A 10883-nucleotide genomic window follows, 5' to 3' on the forward strand; every position below is an offset into this window, starting at 1 on the left:
GCAAGACTTTAAAATAATAGGCCATCATTACAATGGCCAGGCAAACCTTTTGTACCGCACATAAGTTTTCTGGTTCTCTCTTGGCAAAGATTATAAAGACACGTTACGCATTTTTTTTTTTTTCTCTTAAATGATGATGTCACAGCTTGGGTCCCTGGGAAGAAAATTCTGAGACAGAGCCTGCAGGACACTTAGGAGTGCAAGCCTCTGGTTTCCACAAGAGTAGAAGGAAGGGGAAGAAGGAAGCAGGACTGAGCAGAGGGCGAAGCTGAGCTGCATTGCAGGCAGAAGACCCCTCGGCTGGAATACTCCTTCTGAGTTGTCCTGAGTTGGGCTCAGACAGCCAGATCTTTATATTCCTGTGTGGGTCATTCCCTTGGATGGGGGTCGCCCCAGGCAATCCCTGAAGTGCCACCAGCACTTCCTATAGCCGAAGCCACTGTCCAACATCCGGGGAGGATGCTTATGGGTGGTGGATCACAGTGTCCACCTAGAGGACGACTATACAAAGTTTTCTGGACTTTTCTGCAGCAAAATGATGGAATGACTGTCCCGTAGTATGTAGCAGACAGTTTGGAAAAATAGCCACATTTAATCTGTTTCGTCAAAATAAATGTCTTAACAATAAACAAGAAAGTTGTTGCTTTTAAAAGAAACATCTTATAGAGAGAATATTTTGAAAACATGTCCACTGTTATACAACTAAATTGTCCAAAACTACACAATTCTGTCTCCTATCTGCACACAAACTTGGAACCAGAATTATTTCACTTGTTTAAAAATTTCCCACACAAAGAGTTCCCATGGATTTTTAACCTATTCATAAAAATAACAAAAATGCAACATCTTCCAATTAGTGTCCAAGAAAACTAACATCAAAAAGATGGTATTAATAATTTACTAGATGAAGATCAACACCAATCTTTGGGTAGTAAGTGGATGGGATTAAAAAATGTGTATCACAACCCAGAAAGCCAGTTGGAGATGCTCTGCTTTCATTTGGATCTCAGATGTTTTGAAGGATCTTTTGCAATTATGACAAACATTAAAATTAATTATGGGACTTCCCTAGTGGTCTAGTGGTTAAGACTCCGTGCTCCCACTGCAGGGGGCATGGGTTCAATCCCTGGTCAGGGAACCAAGATCCTGCATGCCATGAGGCCCGGCCCTGAAAAATAAATAATGTAAAATTAATTATTGAGATAAACCAAGCAGGCTGTGGGGCTGCTGACTCTCAAAGTGTTCATCATTTTCAAAAGATTTTTTTTTTAAATGATGAAGACTGTATGGTAATTACTATGGGTTGAATTGTGTCCCAGGAAAAGTTGAAATCCTCATCTCCAGTACCTCAACACGAAGTTATCTGGAAATAGGGTTGTTGTAGATATAATTAGTTAAATTAATGACTGGTATCCTTATGAAAAGAGAAGGCAGAGATAGGATTTATGCTGCCACATAAATAAAAGCTGGAAGAGAATCCTCCCCTTGAAGCTTCAGAGGAGCCATGGCCCTGCCAACATTTTGACTTTGCATTTCTGACCTCCACGACTGTCAGAGAATGCATTTCAGTCATTTCAAGCTACCCAGTTTGTGATACTTCATTATAGCAGCTGTAGAAAACTAAAGTGTTGTTAAAACCTTTTCCTACCGTTAAAAATAAAATTTAAAAAACTCAAATATTCTATTTCATCTCTATCTCATTTTTGTAAGCGAATAAATATGTATTAAAGGCGTGTGCTCAATTTTATTTTTAAAACTAAGAATGGCAAGCAATAAAAAAAAAATGTTTGCGTATGTGCTGGAAATTGTGTTTGAAAAGTTATTTGTAGAAATAATTTGAGGCCTTGGATGTTGAGTTTCTTAATTTGTTTCTGCCAGGCCTCAGGGCTGTAGTAATCCAGGATTCCCCTAATCCAATTTCAGGATTTGCGCTTTTCTGGGTCAGTAAGATCAGACAAAGCTGACCTAGCCTGCAGGTTTATTTTTCATTCCCTCCCTCTCCTGTGATGAAAACTTTTGGTGTGTCAGCCCCATGTGGCTGGTTGTCTCCCAGGGTCCTGAGCCCGAAGCCCCCAGAGCTTGGGAGGCACTTCTCAGCCTGCTCTTCAGACCTTCCAGTCCCCGCTCCCCGGCACCGTAAAAGAGCCCTAAATGCCGGGATCGCATTTCTGGATTTCCATTTCCAAGGGCTTCCCTATATTGGAGCAATTATTCCTCATTATCTTCTTAGTTTTTTGACACTTAGATTTTTTTTTTAATGCAGATTTGCAGTTGTGTTCAGCCAGAGGGTCAGCCCCATTTACCTAGTCTATCATTACCAAAAGCACAATCAAAGAAAGTTTAGGGGCCACTATCCTAGACCGTGCCAATGATCTCTTAACATCTCCAATCTTTCTTCCTCCCCAATCTCTCCTCTCTGCCGCCAGATCAATATTTTTTAAACAACAGTTCCATCAAGTCATTTCTCTGCTTTAAAAAAAAAAAAAATCCTCACTGATGCCCTGTGTGATAGCTCTGTACTATGTCAACTTAGCTAGACCGGAATTTCACAGAATTTCCTTTTCTAAATGGTTCTGGATCAGTGCTGGCCAGCAGAGACACTTTGGATGCTATTTGGGAGGTAGAAATAAAGCAGCTGCCAATTTTTTTTTTTTTTAATGTTTTTATGGCTGGTGGGAGGTGCCAGGCACATTGCCTCTGATCTGCAGGTAGATCCCACCTACTGTCATGGGAAGGGCTCAGCCACAGTTCCTCCATGTAGGGGGTTGAACGGTGGGTGTTGTCCCCTCCCCTCTCCTCCAATTCACATCCATCTAGACTCTCAGAATGTAACCTTATTTGGAAATAGGGTCTTTGCAAATGTAATTAGTTACATTAAGATGAGGTCCTACTAGGTCAGGGCGGGGCCCTAAATCCAATGACTGATGTCCTTATAAGAAGACTGATGTCCTTATAAGAAGGCCATGTGAAGACACAAAAATACAGACACATAAGGAAGAATGCCATGTGAAAACAGAGGCAGGGATTGGAGTGAAGTAGCTGTAAGGATTGCCAGCCACCACCAGAAGTGAGAAAGGAGTCTCCTCTAGAGCCTTCGGGGGGAGGATGTCCCTGCCAGCACCTTGATTTCAGACGCGTAACCTCCATACCTGTAAGCAAGTACATTTCTGTTGTTCTGAGCCACTCAATTTGTGGTCATGGCAGCCCCAGGAAACGAATCCACTCCACCTCCTGGCAGATCTCCTCCTCCATTTTCTCCAAATCCTGGACTGAGTGCGTGTGTGGCTCCCTAGTGAAGGGCATCCGCTTCTCCTACACATCAAATACAGCATCAAGGCTGGAGGTGGGGAGAGGCAAACGTGGGCTCCAGTTAGTCTTTCCGGGCAACAGTTGTCTTTGTAGGTCCTAGTCTGCTCTTCCAAATTAAGTAAAAATGAATTGAATGAAACCAGTCCTGCTACCCAGTTCCTTCCATTATATTAGAATATATTAGGTTATTAAGATTATTAACTACCATTTATTGAAGACCTCCTAAGTGCAGGGCACGATGCTAAGTAAGCTCTTTACAGCATCTTATTAAATTCTCAAAACACCCCAACATAAATATTCACCAATAAGAAAGTGCTTAAATAAGTTATAGCCCATTTCTATACATGATACAGAAATAAAAAAAGAATGAGACAGGGACTTCCCTGGTGGCACAGTGGTTAAGAATCCGCCTGCCGATGCAGGGGACATGGGTTCGAGCCCTGGTCTGGGAAGATGCCACATGCCATGGAGCAACTAAGCCCGTGCACCACAACTACTGAGCCTGCGCTCTAGAGCCCATGAGCCACAACTACTGAAGCCCGTGTGTCATAACTACTGAAGCCTGTGTACCACAACTACTGAAGCCCGTGTGCCTAGAGCCCGTGCTCCACAACAAGAGAAGCCACCACTCACTGCAACTAGAGAAGGCCCGTGGGCAGCAACGAAGACCCAACGCAGCCAAAAATGAATAAATTTAAATAAAAAGAATGAGACAGTCTTACGGATATGGACACGGAACTACCTCCAAGACATATTGAGGGGGAAAGAAAATCAAGTGACAGAAAAATAGGCTCGGAATAACCCTGTTTATGGAAACAGTATGAAACAAAATATAATTAAACATTTCCTATGAACTCTTGGTCCTTCAGACTGTACTCCCAAATTTTCCTTTGCCTCTTCTCCTACTGTATTCCTGCCTCAGCCTCACACTTCAGCTACATTATGTGGTAGCTAAACTCGAGTGGGCATTCAATGCTATTGGATGAATGAATGAATTCCAATTTTCAAACATTTCCCCGTCATCTTTATTGAGATATAATTGACCAATAAAAATTGTATATATTAAAAAAACTCTCAAAACAACCCTGTGAAAAAGGGTTATTATTATGCCTCTTTTACAAATGTTTACAAATATTACAATGCTTACAAATGTAACAGCGGCTTGAACTCTTAGACGGATGAAGTAATTCAGCCAAGTCAGAATTCATACTGATGCCGAAAGCTCAGCCTCTGTACACCGGTGCCAAATCGAATCTCGGAGACAGTTTTGGGTGAAGTAGAAAAGAACAGCTTTGTTGCTTTGCCAGGCAGAGGGGGACACACTGGGCTCCTGCCCTCGAAAACTATGTGTCCCAACCCAGGAGGATGTGATAGAGGGTTTTACAGCAGTGGTTCGAGGCTGGGATCTCCAAGATTGCGGTGTGCAGGGCCTGTACCCCTATAGTCTCAGGTGGTCGTCTCCTCACCTTGATGAGCTTCTCTGGTCCCTTTAATCTCCCCTCAGGTGGTTTCTTGGCCACTCCTTCCTTGATTGGCAACTGTTGGAATCTGCCCTTTGGAACTCAGGGAAGGTCATGGAGGCTGGAGTCTGGCCTACAAGAAACGGGATGGGGGGGGGACAAAAACGCCTCTGTGACCGGGAGCCCCACGGGGCCTCACTCGGTTTCAAAGCTAACACATTGTAAATCAACTATACTCTAAAAAAATTAATTTAAAAAAAGTAATAAGACATATGGAGGCCCAAATATCACCCTTATTAATAATAAACACTAGGTCAGAGAACATATAATAACGGGAGAGCCAGTCTGGCCTGTTAACTAAACCCTAAGTTGAGACAATGCTGAACTAGGGTGCCCTCCCTATGCAGAAGGCAGCTCAGACCCTAGAGGAATGTGGGAGGAGCTGAGCTCAGCAAACCCAGTTTGTTTTTCCTAGCTGCACCAATTAGATAAGTCACTTCTCCCCCTGACCAGGGACAGAAGGGATAAAAGGGTATGGAGAGACCAGACATATTACCAACTGAGTACATAAATATAGTATGTATTTGTGTATATAAAATACTAAATGATAAAACAATCCAAGGACGATCACAAAGTAGTTACCTAATTATTTGCTAAATATATAGTTTACCCTAGTGTTTCTTGAGTCTGAGTTTTTATCAAAACCTGAAGGATGTTAAGTAATTACAGACGCTCTCTAACCCCTCCCTACCTTCAATATGCTTGGCATGAAACCAGGAATCTGATTTTAAAGCTTCCTGGGCGATTTCAGTATGCAGGTGTGGCTGAGAACCACTGACTTACAGGAGTTAGACAAGGGATCGGGAGTCTGGGAGGTCTCACTGAGGAGGAAATTGGACAGACACTGCAGGACAAGTACGACTGAGGTAGAAAGACAGCAGAGCACTCTGTACCGGGCAGAGAACAGTACGCAGAGGACTCCAGAAATAACTGTGGCTCGAGGGTAAACTCAAGACCTTGTTCTTGAAAACCCTTATAAAATTTATCCCTGGAGAATGATCTATGCTAATACAGCAAATGACAAGACATCACAGCATGGCTTAGAGGAAAAGATCTTGGACTTTTGAGTTAGGAGGCGTTGGTTCCTGGCTGTGTGACTTTGGCCCAGTCATGACATCCTTCACCCAGATATTTAAGGCTTGTTTGAAAATGTTGCAGGAAGGGACACCCCTTCCAGGGCCCGAGAGTGGGCTCTTGCCTGACACTTGGAAAAGAACTGTCTGAGGAGACACATGTACTGACAAAGCAAAAGACTTTATTGGGAAGGGGTGCCCGGGTGGAGAGCAGCAGGGTAAGGGAGCCCAGGGGAACTGCTCTGCCATGTGGCTCACAGTCTTGGGTTTTATGGTAACGGGGTTAGTTTCCGGGTTGTCTCTGGCCCGTCATTCGGACTCAGGGTCCTTCCTGGTGGCCTGAGCATCTCTCAGCCAAAATGGGTTCCAGCGTGAGGGGTTTCTGGGAGGTTGGCAGGATATATCTTCTCCCCCGCTCCTCTTTTGGCACCTCCCGAATTCTTCCAGGGGAGTTTTACAAGACCTACTATGGGCTGGCATGTCCTCCCGCCTTTCGGCCCCTCCCGAATTAGCTTCAGCAGCAGCACAGTCATTCTTTATCAGGACCTCCTGTCCTGAGACAACTCAGGCAGGTGGTTAACATTGTGCCTGGCCAAGGTGGGCGGTTTTGGTCAACAGTTCCCTAACATAAAGACTGGAGTTCTTAAAGCATTCTGGGAAGGTGGTTACACAGTCTTCCCCATTTCAGGAAATAGCACTGCCATTCACCTAGAAGCTCAGGTTACAAACCTGGGAGTCATGTTTTGATTTCTTTCCCTTACCTGTCCCCATGGCTAATCCATTGGCTCACCCTGATGATTTTTCTTCCAAAACATATCCCAAATCTCTCCACTTCTCACTTACTGCATTGTTCTCTTAAGATCATTAACTACTGAAACCTATTCAAGGGCAAGCATTGCAGCCAGGCTTAGATCACCAAATGGCTTAGACCAAAAATGGCTTCTCTTATGTCAAGAAAGCTATGCCTGGTTTTCTTTCTCTAGGGACTTACACTAGGTGATTCAAGATGTGCAGCTAGGGTTGAGAAACACTACCAAGGCTTAAAGGAACAGCAAAATTTGTTTGCTCCCTGTGGCTTTTGTAAGAACAAAAGAATGCAGAAACATAGGACTGTTATCAGGCAAGAGAAGTAACAATAGCAAAGATAATAAATCAGTTGTAAACTCCCAGTTCTGTTACAATGGTAAAGATTAGCCTAAAGCACTTTCTTGAGCTGTTTTGATGAATTTAAAGCCCCTCCAGTGCTCAGCCACAAGATCAACTGGAGCCCAAAGGAGGATGAGGTTGACCTTTTCTGACCCTTGTGACTTCAGTCAACTAAAGCTTGTACTCTGTTGACCTTCCAAGCCCTTCGTGAATATGCATGTGACCTTAGTTTAAAACTTCCCCAATTTTGCTGTTCAGGAAGACACTGCTTTGGGAAAGACCCCCAGTGTTCTCCTTTCTTGCTGCAAGTAATAAATCCTTCCTTCTCCCGCTCGTTGGCTTAGTTGTATCTTTTGGCTCAATACCCACCACGAGGTGAATCCAGTTTTCGGGTAACAGCTTCTGCACTAGCTGCTCCTGTTACCTGGTACGCTCTTCCTCTAGATCTTTCCATGGCTGGATCCTTCTTGTCATTATTCAGGTCTCAGACTAAATGTCACTTTCTCAGGTAGGCTTTTCCTGATACCCCCACCCCCAACCTAAACTAACACTTCTATCGGACTTCCCTGGTGGCACAGTGGTTAAGAATCAGCTTGCCAATGCAGGGGGCACAGGTTTGAGCACTGGTCCTGGAAGATCCCACATGCCGTGGAGCAACTAAGCCCGTGTGCCACAACTACTGAGCCCGCATGCCACAACTACTGAAGCCCGCATGCCTAGAGTCCATGCTCCGCAACAAGAGAAGCCACTGCAATGAGAAGTCTGCGCACCGCAATGAAGAGTAGCGCCCGCTCCCCACAACTAGAGAAAGCCGGTGCAGCAACGAAGACCCAATACAGCCAAAATAAATAAATAAACAAAATAACACCCCTATCTATAGCACATTGTCCTGCTTGTTTTCATTATAGAAATTAGCATTTCATGAGGTTTCCCTATTTAAGCTTATTGTCTGTGTCTTCCAACTCTAACATAAACACCTTGAGTGTAAACACATTTGTCTTATTCACTGCTGTATCTTCAGCACTTAGAACAGTGCATGGCATCTATTAGGTATTCAATATTTGTGAATGAAAGAGAAGATACAAAGGTTCAAGATAAATTCTTCCAGTTCTCTGTTCTTTTCAACTGTTTAACTGGATTTTAATAAAATGTGCTTTATTTATGCAATAGAATTGAACTATCTCTGAAAAAAGTGTCAACGGCTTTTTTTGTAAATGTATCATAATAGCACGAGATTCATTCTCTCTTCATAGGAGCCCTGAATTAAATCTTCTGCAAAGTCATCATCCCTTAATATATTTTGATATACAGTATTTGTTCATAATACTGCTGCTTAGGGAATACAGCTCACAGAATGGAGCAGCTGGGTATGGCCAGGGTCTATTTATTAAATCAAGGCATTGCTGCTCAGATTTTGTTTGCTTGTTTTTGGAGACAGAGTGTTACCCCAAAATTTTATTTGAGCCAAATTTGAGGATTATAACCCTCAAAAGGAAGAGCATCTCTGAACAATTATATAAGTTTTTTGAGACAGAGGGCTGTACATTAAATGACGTATTATTGACAGTTTACACAATCCAGATCTGAGCAGCATCGTGGTGGGTCATGTGACCCCTTACAAGCTCAAGAAAGAGTTGTCTTGTTGCAAGGAGAATGTTGCTCTTCATGGTAAAGTAGGCATTTCTGCTGATGGGGAAGGTTGGGCATAATGCAGATACACAGCGCACAGTAGTGGGGAGAGAGGAGGCCAGAGAGCAGAGAAAAACTTTTGTTTAAACTTTTCCTGTCTTGCCTTAAAACATTTTTTTTTTTTTTTTTTTTGCCACATCTAGTGGCACGCGGGATTCTAGTTCCCCGATCAGGGATCGAACCCATGTCCCCTGCGGGGGCACGCAGTCCTAACCACTGGGCCGCCAGGGAAGTCCCAATAAAATATGAATTTTATTTCACACTGGGTTGGCCTCTTCGTGGGTGTTGAGCCAAAAGACACAACCAAGCCAAAGAGCGGGAGTAGGAAGCATTTATTACTTGCAGCAAGGAAGGAGAACACTGGGGGTCTTTCCCAAAGCAGTGTCTTCCTGAACAGCAAAACTGGGGAAGTTTTTAGCTAAGGGTACATGCATATTCATGAAGGGGCTTGGGAGGTCAACAGAGTCCAAGCTTTAGTTGGTTGAAGGCACAAGGGTCAGAAGAGGTTAACCTCATCCTCCCTTAAGCTCCAGTTGATCTGATGGTTGAGCACCCGAGGGCGTTTAAATTTTTCAAAACAGCTCAAGAAAGTGCTTCAGGCTAATCTTTACCATTGTAACAGAACTGGGAGTTTACAACTGATTTATTATCTTTGCTGTTGTTACTTCTCTCGCCTGGTAAGTCTTTTGTTCTTTTGTTCCCTTAAGATTATGACTGTTCTAGGGCAGGCAAGCATTGTGGCCAGGTTTACATCACAAAATGGCTTAGGCCAAAAATGGCTTCTTACCTTCTCTTTCTCTGAGGACGCTTTACCTTACCTGCTTACAAGAGGACAGGGGAAAGGAATCAGTAGAAGAATGTAAAGGTATGGCAGGGAGCAACAGACTCACAGGAAAACATGAAGGCTATAGCTGGTTCCTTCTAAAAGTGGGATACACGGTTATCCTCTTTTCTTCGGGGGGCACCTCTTTAACGAATGAGTGTAATCTGGCGGAATTGAGGAGTTTTAATTTCAGAGTGCTTGAGATTATGACATCGTCCTGTTTCGCAGGGGTTTGTTCAAGCCAGTGCGGCAAAATCTTCACTTGTGGATCATCTGTCACTTGGTCTCAAGAAAACAGCTGAATTAAATTCGTAACTCAGGCGAATTAAGGGCAAATCTATGTCCTTAAGTCCCTCGCGGGCCATTTCCGAAATACATTAGCTATAAAAACATAGAACAACATCTATTACACGGGAAATAGGGAGATTCCGTGCCTCTGGCCCCTTTCTTTGGCAGGGACGTTGGTATTTCCTCAAAAGTCCCAAGTATCCAACCTCCGCCCCCAGCAATAGGGCTAGGTTCACAGGCAACCAGTTTTTCAGGCAGCTGCCTGCCCTTTTTCCCTCTTCGTGCTTCGTCGGTCACGGCTTTAAACAAAACGACTGTGCGTTTGAAATCACTCTGGCGCTTTGGCACAGCACAGGAGGGGCAGCCAAGGGCATGGGTTCCTAGAACAGCAGTCGGTAGACAGAGATTCTGGCTTGAGGAAAACCAAAGGAACGGGGGGAGAGGGAGGTTCAGAAGCAAAGCAGCTGAGTGGGAGGTGCTTTCTGGGAGTTGTAGTCCCCTTGGGGGTGGCCTCCTCAAGGTTCCACCGGGCTCTGCACTTCACCTCCCAGCAGCCCCCGCGACGCAGAGGCGGCGAGCGGTGGGGGCGCTGGGTGATGAGCTGCCGCTGGGGGAGAGGGCCTGGGGCGGGTAAGCGCCGCAGACGTCGCAGGGAGACGTTATCTGCGGGCCGTGGGGGTCGAGGGACCCTCGGGCGGGCGGCGGCGAGGGCCGGGTGGCCGCCGCACGTTCCAGTGCGCGCCCTCTGTCCCCTCCACGGGCGCGCGGCGTCCGCCATGGAAGCACATCCGGCTGCCACCGGGATCTCCGGGCGCCGCGTCCCCGGTTCCCCGTAGCGATGAGGAGGTAGGGGCGCCCCGCGTTCCTCCTCCCGCCCGCGCTCAGTCGGCCGGACCGAGAAGGACCGTGGGTCTGCCGGCCGGCCGCGGTGCCGCCCCCGCGCCGCCCCTCCCCGCCTCGCCTCCTGGGGGCGCTGCCGGGCGTCCGCCGCTCATGCCGCCCCGGCGCCCTGCCGCGCCCGGCGCCGGCCGCTGA

This window comes from Monodon monoceros, unplaced genomic scaffold (genome assembly GCF_005190385.1).
Source record: "Monodon monoceros isolate NGI ecotype Baffin Bay Population unplaced genomic scaffold, NGI_Narwhal_1 Super_Scaffold_3, whole genome shotgun sequence".
NCBI lineage: Eukaryota > Metazoa > Chordata > Mammalia > Artiodactyla > Monodontidae > Monodon > Monodon monoceros.